This window comes from Abramis brama, assembly GCF_963993115.1.
Source record: "Abramis brama genome assembly, chromosome: 20".
Taxonomy (NCBI): domain Eukaryota; kingdom Metazoa; phylum Chordata; class Actinopteri; order Cypriniformes; family Leuciscidae; genus Abramis; species Abramis brama.
The window spans coordinates 6,828,160-6,843,115 of record NC_139982.1 but is presented as its reverse complement, the minus strand read 5'-3'; the positions used below and the strand labels follow the sequence as shown (position 1 = coordinate 6,843,115).

General features: G+C 36.3%; 1 protein-coding gene, 1 long non-coding RNA gene and 1 gene segment (V, D, J or C); 2 read left to right on the top strand and 1 right to left on the bottom strand.

Annotated features, from left to right (window-relative positions):
- LOC311071458 (Ig kappa chain V-III region MOPC 63-like) overlaps nt 1–14,956 on the bottom strand; it is a 178,588-nt gene that overhangs the window by 28,407 nt on the left and 135,225 nt on the right.
- The window catches only part of LOC311071456 (scavenger receptor cysteine-rich domain-containing protein DMBT1-like), a 55,955-nt gene that overhangs the window by 24,487 nt on the left and 16,512 nt on the right, over nt 1–14,956 (top strand). The gene's annotated exons all lie outside the window — the stretch shown is intronic.
- On the top strand, nt 1,330–8,863 carry LOC311071114. 4 transcript variants are annotated; one of them, XR_014603752.1, is made up of 5 exons: nt 1,330–1,741; nt 3,093–3,338; nt 3,736–3,897; nt 7,759–7,853; nt 8,386–8,863. It is a non-coding gene; the product is annotated as an uncharacterized lncRNA (long non-coding RNA). The 4 variants fall into 4 exon arrangements; XR_014603753.1 differs by lacking the exon at nt 1,330–1,741 and adding an exon at nt 2,908–2,936; XR_014603754.1 differs by lacking the exon at nt 1,330–1,741 and having other exon boundaries at nt 2,659–3,338; nt 8,386–8,862.

The window sequence follows — 14,956 nt, the reverse complement described above, 5'->3', positions numbered from 1 at the left end:
AACATTTATTAGTGTCATCACAAGATAGTATGCTAGACCAATCAAGATTATTTAGAGCTGCAGTTAAACATTGTTCTTGGCTCTTTGGAATAAATTTTTGTTTTATATTAGTGCTTTTACTGACACTTCTCAATCGTTTTTTAGTCAGCTTTCTAGAGAAAAATATGGCATTGTGGTCAGACAAGCCAGTCAAGAAATTGTATGTTTTTATCATTCTATCTAGTTTGTTAGAGAACACCAGGTCTATTAGAGTTTTAGAGCGATTTGTTATTCTAGTGGGATCACTGATCAATTGTGTTAGCCCAAAATTATCTGTAATTTCTTTCAGTTTCTTTCTGTCACTTTTGTTGTCCCAATTTACATTTAAGTCTCCCATTAGAATAACCTCATTATTAAAGTCACAACAACTCAGAAGTGCCTTAAATTGATCATAAAAATCTACTTTTGCTGAAGGCGGACGATAAAGACATAAACCAGTAAATGACATTTCTGCTGAGAGTGACACTTTCCCATACAAAAATGTAATATATGGCCATATATGTACTTATATTTTAAATAGCATGACATATATCTATACATATATTTGACTTATATGAGAACACAATATATGCCTGCAACATATATCTATACATATATTTGACTTATCTGAGAACACAATATATGCCTGCAACATATATCTATACATATATTTGACTTATCTGAGAACACAATATATGCCTGCAACATATATCTATACATATATTTGACTTATCTGAGAACACAATATATGCCTGCAACATATATCTATACATATATTTGACTTATCTGAGAACACAATATATGACTGCAACATATATCTATACATATATTTGACTTATCTGAGAACACAAGATATGCCTGCAACATATATACATATATTTGACTTATCTGAGAACACAATATATGACTGCAACATATATCTATACATATATTTGACTTATCTGAGAACACAATATATGACTGCAACATATATCTATACATATATTTGACTTATCTGAGAACACAATATATGCCTGCAACATATATGAACATTTATGTGTCCAAACATGTGAAGAAAATATTTGAGTTTATCCATATATGATACCATATATCTGCATATATTACAGTATAGTATTGGTTTCTCGCATATATGGACAACATTAATTATAAATATGTGACATACATATTTGTTTTCAACATATTTAATAAATGTATGTAAACATACACTGTAACCCTTTACTGTAAATTTACAACGAATTTCTTACAGAATTGTACTGTAAATCTTTTACAGAACAGCTGTAAATATACATCACATTTCTGTTTTCGTCCTGATAAATTCGTTACCATCATACTGACTGAAAAGGCATTGCATTGTGGGATTGATTTCTTTCGCGCTCAATTCAGTTCAAATGTGACGCGTCATGCGAGCAGACAGTAACGTTAGGCAGCTACAACAGGCAAACTCGTTTTGTCAGCGGGATTCAACTGAACAAATAATCATTCCTGTTATCAAGATAAACAATGTCTGCGAATCTGTGAGCAATTTTAAAGCTTTTTTGAGGTTCGGTTCGGTTCGTGTTTCAAACATTAGTTGCCTGTGACGCAGCAGAAATGGACGACGTTAACGGTAGCAGCTACCTGAAGACGGATGGAAGAATTTGTCATTGAATAATCTAACCTGCGCGTGACGATAAGTGGGATTTAGAGTTTGAGAAGATGGAGAATTGTTCAACTGAGTGATACGGTAAGCCAATATATATATATATATATATATTTTTTTTTTTGCGTTCGCATTTCTACATTGTTTTCACGTATTTGGTTTGATTTTGCGAACGCGGTTTACTACCGTGGCCGCGCAACCAATTCACTGACTCTGTTCCACCTGTTTACCAAGTAACGTAACGTTAAATTCGACATTTCATATAATCAGAGGCGGACAGAGTACACAGCTTCATTACTTGAGTAAAAGTACAGATACCCCTTGCTAAATTTTACTCAAGTACAAGTAAAAGTACTACAGTCAGATGTTTACTTAAGTAGAAGTACTAAAGTACTTGTTTTTAAAAGTACTTGAGTATCAAGAGTACAAGAGTACATTTTCTAAATATTGCATTACTACTGCCACAGTGTTTACATTGGTAAACACAGCAAACACTTGAAGCGAAAACTATCATTAACTTGTTCAGAAAATTGAAATAGTCTGGCGAGGTGGGGCCACAGGTTCGGGATGTGATATTTTTTTTCCCAGGATGGTAGGGGAAGACTCATGAATATTCATTTGGGAAGTCATCCCTGAGTGGTCTTATGACCTCCCTAACCCCGCCCCTAAACCTACCCGTCACTGGGGTTAAGACCAATCAGGGATGATTTCCCTAATGAATATTCATAAGCCTTCCCCTACCATCCTGGGGAAAAAAATACTCCCGGGATGGACCTGCTGCGTCTTCATCCATTGTTTCATCCATGGTTTCGTCTCTTATCTAAATCTGACCATGGAGTTGACTTTGGTGGAAAGCTGAAAGTGATTGCTAATAGGCTGTCCCAATCAGTGGTGCCTGCACAATCCAATCATGTTTGAGAGGGAACCAACAAATTGAGGGTTTCCGAGATGTTTCTTTTTTCCTTTTTTTATTTTTTTTTTTTTTTTTTTTAGAAGTAACAGGTACTCACAGTTATGGATAGAAATGTAGTGGAGTAAAGAGTACAATATTTGCCTCTCAAATGTACTTGAGTAAAGTCATGAGTACTCCCCAAAAATGATACTCGCGTAAAGTACAGATCCCTCAAAATTGTACTTAAGTACTGTACTCAAGTAAATGTACTCCGTTACTGTCCGGCTCTGCATATAATAGGCAACCTTTACCATGCTATTTGCATGACGTGCATTTGATATATATATTTTTCGTTTTAGGCTTTGTAATCTGATGGCCATTGTTAATGTAAGTGCTTTTAAGTAGTGTTACAGTTATAGTCTATGTGGTAAAGAAAAAAAATGCTGTCAAATTATGTCAGTTCTGTGATCGTGCTTTTGAATCGTTGTCAGAATTTTGCTAGCACATGAAAATCCATGTTCCTAATGCTGTTTTCAAATGTAGTAGGCCTATTCCTGATTGCCATCCCATGGTCCTACAACTACTCCCTAATTCAAAGAAGTTAGACGGTGTTATCCTTCAAGAAGATAAGTAGAGATTATTCAGCAAATCTCATTAATTTGTAATATGTTTTATGTTTTGGTTCTGTTGATCAAGGTTGTGCTGTCCTTTTTAAAAATTGTTTCAGGAATTTGCAACTCTGATGTCCAGCAATCTACATTTGCCAGAAAGTCCACGACTTATTTCCTGGTATGTAAACATTAAAGGGGTAGATGAAACCTAAAATGAAAAGCCATAATTTACTCACCCCACTGCAAAATATGTTTTTCTTAATTAGTGTTTTTATTTTGTTTCCAGTCCAGATATCTACAATTCTTACATGAAGAAGCATTTAATAGACACGTAAAAATTGTCTTGTTTTCTGAAAGAATAAGTCAAAATTAAGTGAGTTTATGCTTAAAACAAACAAAATTATATGCCAGTGCATTTTAGCATTCTAACCAATTTTAATTTTTAGTTGAAAAATTTAATTCCTAGAACTATGAATAGACAACTACATTGAACCACAGTGGAACCCACAGTAGTTATTTTAATTATTAATATATATATTTTTTTTTATATATATATTTTTTTTATTCCATTACAGGTCAATCTCTAAGCAACCAGTGCTGGATATTAAGTTTGGAAGGTCAAGGTGTGTGTGAAGGATCACAGCCTCTTCATCACTGGCCTGGCAGCGCTGTTTGCCTCCTCCTATAACTTCAGCTTGCAGTACCAGGAAGAGGCAGCACCTTGAGTTTGTTCAGAGGTTAGTAATTGGCATATTTGCCATTCATATATATATATATATATTAGACTGAATTGTGTCACTAACCTTGACTTGACAGTATTTATTATGTTGACTACTGGTATGAACAATATGGCCCTGGTTTCCATACTGGGCTTAGCTTAAGCCAGGTCTAGGCCTTAATAAAATTAGGGTATTTAAGCAGCTTTTATAATAATGTATCATTAAAAAAAAAAAAAAAACATTACTGGTGTGCATCTTCAGGGTTTCCGCGGGGTTGTAAAAGGTAGTAAAAGGTAGTAAATTAAATTATGCCAAATTAAGGCCAGTAAAAAGTAGTAAACGTCATCTGACGAGGTAGTAAATTTTCGAAGCCCCATCTAACTGGGTCTATATCATGGGTGTCCAAACTACGGCCCGGTCCAGTTTTTATTGGCCCGCAGCCAGGGTCCGAAATTAACACCCGCCAAGCGCCAAGTGCGGTTAGATTTTCCGTTTGGCGAGTAAATCTCAAAAGGCTATCTGATGTTCATCATACCAAAATAGTAATTAAAAAATATTACAATTGCCTTTTGTAATGTTATGATGCCTGGAAATTAGTTCAAATCTCCTGCGAATCTAGAGCGCGCGAGCGAGCAAAAGCGTGTATGCAAACCGTGTAGCGAGCGCACGGCAGAGAGGGAGAGACCTTGCGTGTGTCTCTCTCTCTCTCTCTCTCTCTCTCTCTCTCGTGCAGTGGTGACGCGTTCATATAAACGGCACCTAAACGCTGTAAAAAAAAATATGACATTTTAATTGTTTATTACAGTTTTTCTCGATTGCTTAAACACTATAACCAGGTTTTTGAACTAAAATTTCAAAACCATAATGCCATTTATCAAAAAGCACACCCATTTCTCTAAACTCTAAACTCTATTCCCTGTTTTGACACATGAGTCAGATTTGTTGAACTGTCACTGCAAAACTCTACACACAAATCCCTTCATTTCTCATTGCTTAGACCATGTTGTCATTTAGAAAGCACTAGCATTCAAAATTGTTCACTCAAGTCAGCACAGCTTCAGCTCAGTTAGCACACAATTACCCAGGTGGAAACACTAAGAGTCAAAATTGAACACACATCAATCAGAACCTTCAATAGATATATAAAAGGGCCCAAATCAGTTTATTGCGTTTTGGAACAATGGATCCAGAAAGACATGAAGGAAGAGGGATAAGAATGAGGAGGAGGAAGGGCAAGGGCAAGAAGACAAGCAGTCTCAGATGAAATTCAAGCCACTCTAGTTGCCCATGTGTTAGTCAATGGTATGACTATGAGGGAGGCTGGGCTATGAGTAAGGCCAAATTTGAGTCGCTTTACCGTCGCCTCGAGAACCTTCAGGGAGGTGTGGTGGCAAACACAATTCTATCACTGAATAAGAGACAAACATTTCCAATAGTCTTTGATGAGGTGTATTTTCTTGCAAGAAAAGGCCAGCAGTCGTACAGTCACACAGAGTGGCTGCAGAGTATGACAGTGAAGGGAGGGCATCCTTTCTCCTTTATAGTCTTGACTCCCAGAATGTTATCTTTCAGGCAAATGATGGTATTTCAACCATATGTAGAACATTCTTAGACGTATCCATCATATTGTATCCTTGAGTGGAGGCCCTCCTGTCATGTCCCAACACTCTTTACCAATCCAATCCAATTCGAATTCCATATTAGAATATGGTTTGTGTGTGCTCTTTTACTGTCATATGTTGGTCACACAAATCTTACTGTAAGTAAATATAAAAAAATAATTAGAGGAGAGAGTAAAAAAAAAAAGAGTAAAACAGGAAAAAATAATATTTTTGTGTGTGTGTGTTTTCTGTGTATGTGCCAATGTATCCACTGGTTGTGTCTTTTGTGTTCATCATGTGAAAAGGTTTGTGAGGGGGGGAACCACAAGCAACATAACTTACCAGTTTTGGAAATGTTGTTTTGAATTTATTGCACCAGTGTCTTAGACTATGTTGTAGTGTGTGTGATTTTGAGTGCTTGTGTGTCCAGTCTGAGGTCAAAGTTTGTTTTTTCAGCAAGAGTGAATGGTTTTGAGTGTAGAGCTTCATTTTGACCTGAAAATATGATGTTTGGGGAATTGGGTGAGACGTTATGGATTTGTGTTTATAGTTTTGAGAATACGAGGCATAGTTTCAAGAAATGTGTTTAAGCAATCGAGAAAAACTGTAATAAACAAGTGTTTCTGTGTCAGCTGCAAAGATGAAGTTGACACTGACTTGCGATCTTCGCAGTAGTGAACGCGCCGGAGAAAAATGCATTTCTTACGGATTAGCATATAGCCTACTTTTATTTAGTTTTGAATGGTTCTGTTTAAAAGTAGAAATTTCAAGCTTTCTGTAGATAATAGATATAGGTCTGTGAGGCGAGTAGCCTAGGCTACCTATACGCTGAGTTTCGGTTCATGTCTGAACGTGTTGTGATTATACAAAATAATGAAACATGGATTAAAATTAAGATAAAATTAATACAAAACGAAATTCGTTTCAAAGAGAGGCTTTGTGTTTTCTGTTTGATGTCTCTGTGAAAGTTTTAAAAGCATCCTTAATGGAGAACGAACGGTTAGGCTACATAACATGTTTTTTTCCTCAAATGCAAACACGAAATAAAAGACAAAATACTTTTAAAAAAGACAAACCATCAATTTTTGGGGAAAAAATATGGATTTATAGCTTTTGAAAAAAAATCTGGATGGAAAGATATTTCATGTCTTTACTTGTCACTTTACTTAACACTTAACACTGCTACAGTTGAAGTTTGAAGCTGTGTTGGTAGTAAAAATATTGTGATGGTAGTAAAATAGGTGGTAAAAAGGTAGTAAATTAAATTTAAGAATCTCTGTATAAACCCTGATCTTGTGATAAAACAGTGGCAGTCATATATTTTAAGATATGTCAGTGCAAGTTGTTTTCAATTGAAGGATTAGTGAAAATTCTGTCATTAATTACTCACCCTCATGTCGTTCCAAACCTGTAAGACCTTCGTTCATCTTAAGAACACAAATTAAGATATTTTTGATGAAATCTGAGAGGTTTCTGAACCACCCATAGACAGCAACGTCTTTGCAACTTTTAAGGCCCAGAAAGCTAGTAAAAACATTGTTTAAATAATCCATGTAACTAGTGCAACCTTAAAGGAGAACTCCGGTCAATTTTAACATTGAGGTCATTTTTTTGTAAATTTGGAGTGCTGTCAATACAGAGAACAACGACAAAAATCGGTGTTGCCTACACCGTGTTATCCTCTTTTTAAAATTTGCACCCTGTTGACTTCAAGTTTTAAACCTGCTTTTAGCCTCTTAACATCCTTGATGTGTCATACAAGTGCCCAGCCATGTGAGTGATTCCTTCAGAGTGAACACGGGTGAATCTGACTGCAGTAGATGTGAAAGATATCTTGTTGAAACATCTACAAATGTCCATATATAGGTGAAAATGCCCCTTGAAATCAATTTAAGGTGGCAAATATTACCCCTTAATAAAAAATGTTAATTTCTGTCACTGCTGTAAACTGACCACTGCATAGAATATGAAAAATATGAATATCTTTGTCAGTCAGCTGTCAACAGGCCTAAACAAGCCATGGCACCAAGCACAGAAACACAATCAGTAAAATGTTATCTAATTATTATCAAGAAAACTTTGAAAATATCGATCGAGACATATTTTGTCAATATTGCACAACCCTAATGCATGGTATTAATTTTGATTTCTTCGGGTCTTAAAAAGCCTTAAATTTGACTTTAAAAAATGTGCAGAAACCCTGCTTCATAATATTTAGGTTGAACAACTGTAGCTATATATTTACCAATGTTTTTACCACTTTTCTGGGCTTTGACAGTTGCAATGATATTGATATCAATGGAAGGACAAAACTATCAGATTTCATCAAAAATATCTTAATTTGTGTCCCGAAGATGAACAAAAGTCTTGAGGGTGAGTAATAATGACAGAATTTAAATTTTTCGGTGCAAACATGCATTTTAGTCTGGTAAATCATGTTGTCATATATGCAATAAACATTGCAAGGCTTGCAATTAAGTTAAATTATTTCTGTCACAAAGATTTGGGCTGGATTCTGGCAGTGTGTGCTCTATATAAACGGAGAGTCTAAAGACTGCCTTTCCACTGATACTCTGATGGCACCGGATGAGGGCATGATATTGTTAATGAGCTGGGTGATGAGTAGACAAAAGTTGTAGAATAAAACTTTAAATCTGGCAACCCCACTTCCAAAAATTTAGTTAGTTGACAGTGTGCATGTAAACAGACACATTGAGTTGATGTATTTTACCAGGGCAGAAAAAATATCAGTTATTGATCACAACATTCCAACATTGCTTCTTTTTTTTCCACAACATCCAACATTGCATTTTTTTTTTTTTTTTTTTTAATGTTGTTCAGTTTTTTGTCAAAATATATACACTCAGTTAATAATATTTAATTGTTGTTTTTTTCTGCCTTTTAGACACTTTCTTGACATCAATCCTGAACGTGGATCAAAAACAAAGAAAGGACAAGTAACTTCAAAGAAAACTGGCCAAGTTGTGCAAAACAAGAACACCACTGTAAGCCTACAGGTGTCCTCACTTCTGCGAAACCTTGCAGACTTTGAATGGGATTTCGTTTGCACTTTTATGGACTTCAAAAAAGAAACAGCATTTCACTGTCGTTATAAAGCTTGGAAGAGCCAGGACATTTTTTAATAGAACTCTGATTGTATTCGTCTGAAAGAATAATGTCATATACACCTAGGATGACTTGAGGGTGAGTAAATCATGTGCTAATTTAAATTTTTGGGTGAACTATTCCTTTAAGTGCTAACTGTTACCTGTTTGTTGTTAAGTGTTAAAATTGCATTTTATGTTTAAAAAGTAATTCAGCCAACATGTTCACAGAAGGCAATTTAACTAAATAAATGTTTTAAAACCCAGAAAATGTTGTTTTCTTTTTCCTAGTGTGACTACTCTTATGAAACCTTAAAGTATAATATTTTAATTATGTAATAATAAAATCAGTATTCCCTGTAAAAATACAATTTATTGCTGTCGACAAGTTTAATAATGTAAAATGTGGTATATACTGTATTTGGTAATTACAGTGGAGTACTGTAAATGCTGTTTACTGTAGTAGTGTTGTAAAAATACAGTATGTGGATGGCAACCCAGCTGCCAGTATTTAACTGTAAATTTACAGTGAAAAGTTTTACAGTATACATGCATGTGATACTGATGCATTTTTAAAGCTGTGGCATATGGTTATGGTACTTTGTGGATGTATTTGTCAAAAATGACAAAGAAAACACTGCATTATTGTATTAAAATACCATATTTGGTATTCACACAATAGACAAAATCTCCAACTATAGGCATTTAATTTCAAGGCATTCAGATATAAGATTTGTATCCCTAATATATGTGAAAGTATGTACTATAGAAATAAGTACATATATGCATGTATACATATATGCGATACATTTATGTGCATATACGGGAAAATATATGGCACTTACATGAAAACGGCCATTTTTGATATATTTTGAAATATATGTTTCATATATGTATATGTGTTTTACATATATGAATTTTGCATATATTCTCATATATGCAGCAGACATACATGGGCACTAACATTATATATGTAATTTACATATATTGACATATATTACATTTCTGTATTAACTCCAACACATTCAATTGAGATTTTATTAGGCCAAATTATTTGTGTACATTTTAAAGAGTCCTTCATATACAATAACACCCCTCCCCCTTTCTTGATACCTATCCTATCTAAAGACATTGTAGCCTTGTAATGATACCACTGCTTGTGGGGAAGAGGGTTTAAGCCAAGTTTCTGAAAGTCCCAAGAAATCTACATTTGAGTTAATGAGAAGATGCTCCAATTGTTCCCTCTTAGGGGCCATACTGCGTATGTTCAGATGGCCACCTAAGAGCCCTTTGTTTTTACACTGTGGATCCCATATCGTCCTGGCTTGATTAAGAGTCTGAAATAACTTACATGATCGATGTTTTTTAAATACATCCTCTGTGTACTCATGGGTATGATGGGTTGTGGTAACATACTGGGCTTAGTTGTAGTAGGGTCCTGCAGTGGTGGTGTTAGCCCAGGGAGCTGCTGTAGCCCAGGTAGAAGAGGTGGAACAGGACTTAAAACAGGTCCAGGGTTTTGCTCAACATCACCAGCCAGAAGTATTATCATAAAAAGATTCTCAACCCAAGGGAATGATCTAGATGCTGTATGATCAAGTTTACCTGGGGGTGGCCTAGCATGTCCACAATCCAGAATTCTTGCATACAAAAGATGTTGGCTCCTCTTTGCTGGGTAGAGAGTTAAGTTATCCATTTTCCTTGGACACGTTAAACTCAAGAGGAGGTAGAAGGACAGGAGAAGACCAGACAAGCATGGCAAAATCCAAGGGTTTTTGATATACTTTTGTGGCAGACACACAGGACCTGTCAAACATTGTGGCTGCACCCAGGCGGCCATCTTTGCCTGAGGGAAATTAGTCAAGACCCAGACTTCACTCCAAATCGTATGGATGAGACTTTCAGGATATGGGAAACTAAGGGACTTACAAGATTCCATAAAATGTTCAAAGATCATGCAGTTGAAACATTTGAAAATCTATCTAAGGACTATAACCTTTCAAGTAACCATTTTTTTAGACACCTCCAAGTAAGGAGCTATATAATAACAAATATACAGTCTTTCCAAGACCTCAGTCCTATCGTGGAGCATATCTTGAAAGTCGTACTCGGTTACTAACGTAACCTCGGTTCTCTCTAGAAGAGGGAACGAGTACTGCCACGAGTATGAGAACGAGTACGGATCAGCTGCCCCGAGCCTTCCTTTTATAGGACTAAGCCACGCCCGTTTCGGCGGGACGTGACGCAGAGGGCGCGAAGCACCCTCATTGGCCTGACGTCACCTCAGGCCTCGCTCGGTAGGCTGATGCAGTTGCCGCAGAGCAGCCAATGGGCGCGCGAGCTGTCTCGCCCATGGCCGCATGCTGCCGCAACGCGTTTTGCAATAATACAAAATTCTAAGGATAATTTTTTGGTTTCAATATCTTGTGGAAAAGAGGTTTTCCCCTATCGTAATATATTACGCAGTACGAGAGACCTCTCGTAAGAGAACTATGAAAAGTCGAGCTTTAAAAATGTAACGGGACAAATTCATAACATTTTAAATAATGATAATGATAATCAAATTAATAATATTTTGAAATCTTTGGAGAAAGACATTGGAATAACAGTGACTGATCAGCTGGAAGCCACACATTCATCATGTTCAGTCTAAATTATCCAGAAGTATCTCCATCCTTGGTAAAGCCAAACAGTTCTTGAATATAAAAGCATTACATATATTATACTTTTCACTAATTCTGCCTTATTTAAATTACTGCGTGGAAGTCTGGGGCAACACCTACAAATCCTCACTTCGACCGTTGTGTACACTCCAGAAAAGAGCCATCCGGATAATACATAAGGCAGGTTTCCAGGATCACACTAATGATTTATTCAGAAACTCCTGCCTACTAAAACTTTCAGATCTGGTAGAATTTCAAACAGCTCAGTTAATGTTTAAAGCCAGTAACAAACAACTACCAGATAATATACAGAAACTTTTTACGGATAGGAAAGGGGGTTATGATTACAGGGGTAGGTGCAACTTCAGGATAAAGAGTGTTCGAACAACCATGAAGAGGATGTGCACTTCAGTCTGTGGTGTTAGGGTTTGGAATAAACTCAGCCAAGAACTGAAGCAATGTCCAAGCATGAGTTTGTTTAAAGGTGCCATAGAATGTGAAATTGAATTTATCTTGGCATAGTTAAATAACAAGAGTTCAGTACATGGACATGACATACAGTGAGTCTCAAACACCATAGTTTTCTCTTTCTTATTTAAATCTCGTTTTTGAAAAACACCCCTGAAAAACGGGCGAATCTCCACATAACACCAACTGTGACGAAACCGATGGGATCATTAATATGTACGCCTCTAAAAATTTGCATATGCCAGCCCATGCTCAGTGCCAGGCGAAACTGCACAGCCGAATCATCAGAAGTTCTGCAGGTGAAGAAACAGGAGGAGGAAGTTAATCGGGAAAATGGCAGATCTATCTATAATCTATCTATCTATAATCGGATACCGCTACAGTTTAATTCGAAGTTGTTTAGTTGCTCTGCCCATTTCACCACGGACTGTTACAACAATATCAAGCAGCCAGGCTTCTCTCGGCGTCTCAAACGGACGAAGGGGGCAATTTCAACTAACGTTATATTCCCGCAAGCGGCAAGTAGGGATTTTATTAACGATAATTTACATTGTGTTATCTAGATCCAGCGCGATATTGTTTTTTCCTCGAGAGACATCATGGCTTGCAAACGAGCGAACGAAGCATGGCAGTTGCTCAGTGTTTGGTTGTACAAATGAACACAAAAATATTTTTTTGCTCCTTCATCCGAGCCTCTGGAGAACCAGTGGGTTATGTGAATTTCTGATGTGTAATTGTTCAAATTCAGACAGATAATCTTTCTTTCAAAGTCGTTCAACACTGTTTATGCATCAGTATATCGCGTTGCAGTGATAAGATCTTCATTCACGCGATCAACAGGCTGTCATCTGCTCAGTGCTCATCACTGAAACCTTTTATGTGATGGGAATAGATCTAAATACTTTAAAAAAAACTTCTCATGATTCGTTAATCCCGATAGCTGTAATAGTAAAAACATATAAAAGCTGTAATAGTAAAAGTTTTCCAGATAGCTCTACATGTAATGCCAGATATTTCATATGCAAGCATGTCAGCCAATCACAGCAGTGGGCAACAACACTGCAGTCTCACAGCAGACACGCCCCTTCAAACAGAGTGTTCAAATCAATGGATGAAATCAGGCTAGGAAATATGCCTTTTATTTCTAAATTATAACAAATTTTGATCTAAAAAACATACTAACATTATAAGGGCACCCCAGGAAACATTATAAAATAATAAAATAATCCATTCTATGGCAGAGGTTTAGACTGATGATTTTTGTGAAGTACCGAGATGAAAGCCAGAGGTGAATTGATGTCTCGTACGATGTATGTGGGTATGGTAGGGGGATGTGAATAAGGATTTGAAGTCAAGGCTCTAGAATTTACTACAAGAATAATATTAGATTACTTCTCTATTGATATACGGTTATATTCATTTTCTTTTCTTTTTTTCTTTATTTATTTATTATTATTATTTTTCCCGTAGATTAGAAGACTTTGGAAACAGGATGATTATAGCAAATGTAAGTTTTGAATACTGGAGAAGGGGTAGGATTAAATAAGTTTTTACTTCTTCCAACCCCTTTTCAGACATGTTAAAGAGTGTTAGTGTATATGTGTTTGTGTTTATATGTATGCATTTATGTATATATGTAAGCGTTTGTATATGTAGGTATGTTTATGTACCTGTATATGTGTGTATGTATATGGGTATGTATGTATGCACGTATGTGGGGGTAGGTGTGGATATATGTAGGTACGTATGGATATGGATGTGGGTTTCTATGCACATATGTGTATATGTGCTCAATTTCTTGTGTGAGTTAAAGACTGGCTATATATGATAGAAACAAAGTGTATGAACTTGTTAACATGTCTGAAATTAATCTAATAAATACAAATAAATACAAAAAAATACTGAAGAGGAGTGGAGTCAGGCATGTAAAAATGTTTTCTGCTATGTTAAGTCCCCCTATTGGCAGGAATATGCGTGGAAACTATTGGTTAGATTTTTTAGAACACCACTGAAAATTAGTAAATATTCAAATCAAACACAATACTGTTGGAGAGAGTGTGGTGAATGTAATGTTGACCTGGCTCATGTCCTCTACACATGTTCAAAAATCCAGCCATATTGGGTTAATGTGTTAGAATTAATGAAGCAAATCGGTGGTCAAAATATTTTGAACAACTACATGTCATGCTGGGCATACAGCCGAAAGGGTTAAACAAAGAAAATTATTATATCTTCTGGGTGTTGAGAATTACTGCTATTAAACAAATAACTCAAGGTTGGAAAAAAACTGATCCACCCAGGTTGGATAAATGGATTGAAGCTGTAGAAAACCTGTATGAAAATGAAATGATAACGCATAAGATGAGAGGCAAAATGAAGTTATTTAAGATGAGATGGTTTGCATATGCTAACCAAATGCATTGAAAGACAAAAACCAAGCATGGATTTGGACCTGTGTAATTAGAGGAGGCATGGATGTAATCTCTGTGATATATGATGCAGCTATATGGAAATTTGTATGTCTGTATGTAAACATGTATATGGAGATGCATGTATGCACGCATGTGTATGCAAATACGTATGTATATATGAAAATATGGGGGTATATATATATGTGCGTGGTTATGTATGTGTGTATGTATACGTATACATTTCCTTCTGTCAATTACTTATTTTATTTATTTTTTCGTAGGTTTTTTTTTTTATTTTATTTATTTGATCAATTCACTGGGGTGGAAAGGAGGGGAAAGGAAAGAAAAAAAGGGGGAAAAATATATATATTGTGCCTACTCTGAAATGTTAAGTGTATGATCGCAATATGAATAATGTCACAATAAAAAAGTATTAAAAAAAATTAATGATTGATGATTAATGAGCGACAGGCCTGGAGGTCTGATGTGGAGCACTGGAATTGACACCCCTGGGCTGAGCTGGCAGATCTGAAGCCTAAGGCTGGTCTAAGCAGGGTAGAGTAAATAGTGGAGCTGAGGGACTGAAGAGAGCCAGAAAAGGAGGGGCCGAAGGACTGAATGGCTTGGGCAGAGGAGGTGGGAGAGGGAGGCTAGGTGGGCGTATCATTAGTGGCAACAAAAGCTTTGAGCTAGTTAGGACCAGCGGCGATGAAGGAGTCTTGAAGATGGACAGTACCATCTGTGACGAAAATGAGTCGGAACCGGACTGGATCTGGGCAGACCCAATGGAAATGAAGGGACTTGGATGCCGGACGGAACCAGTGGAGGAG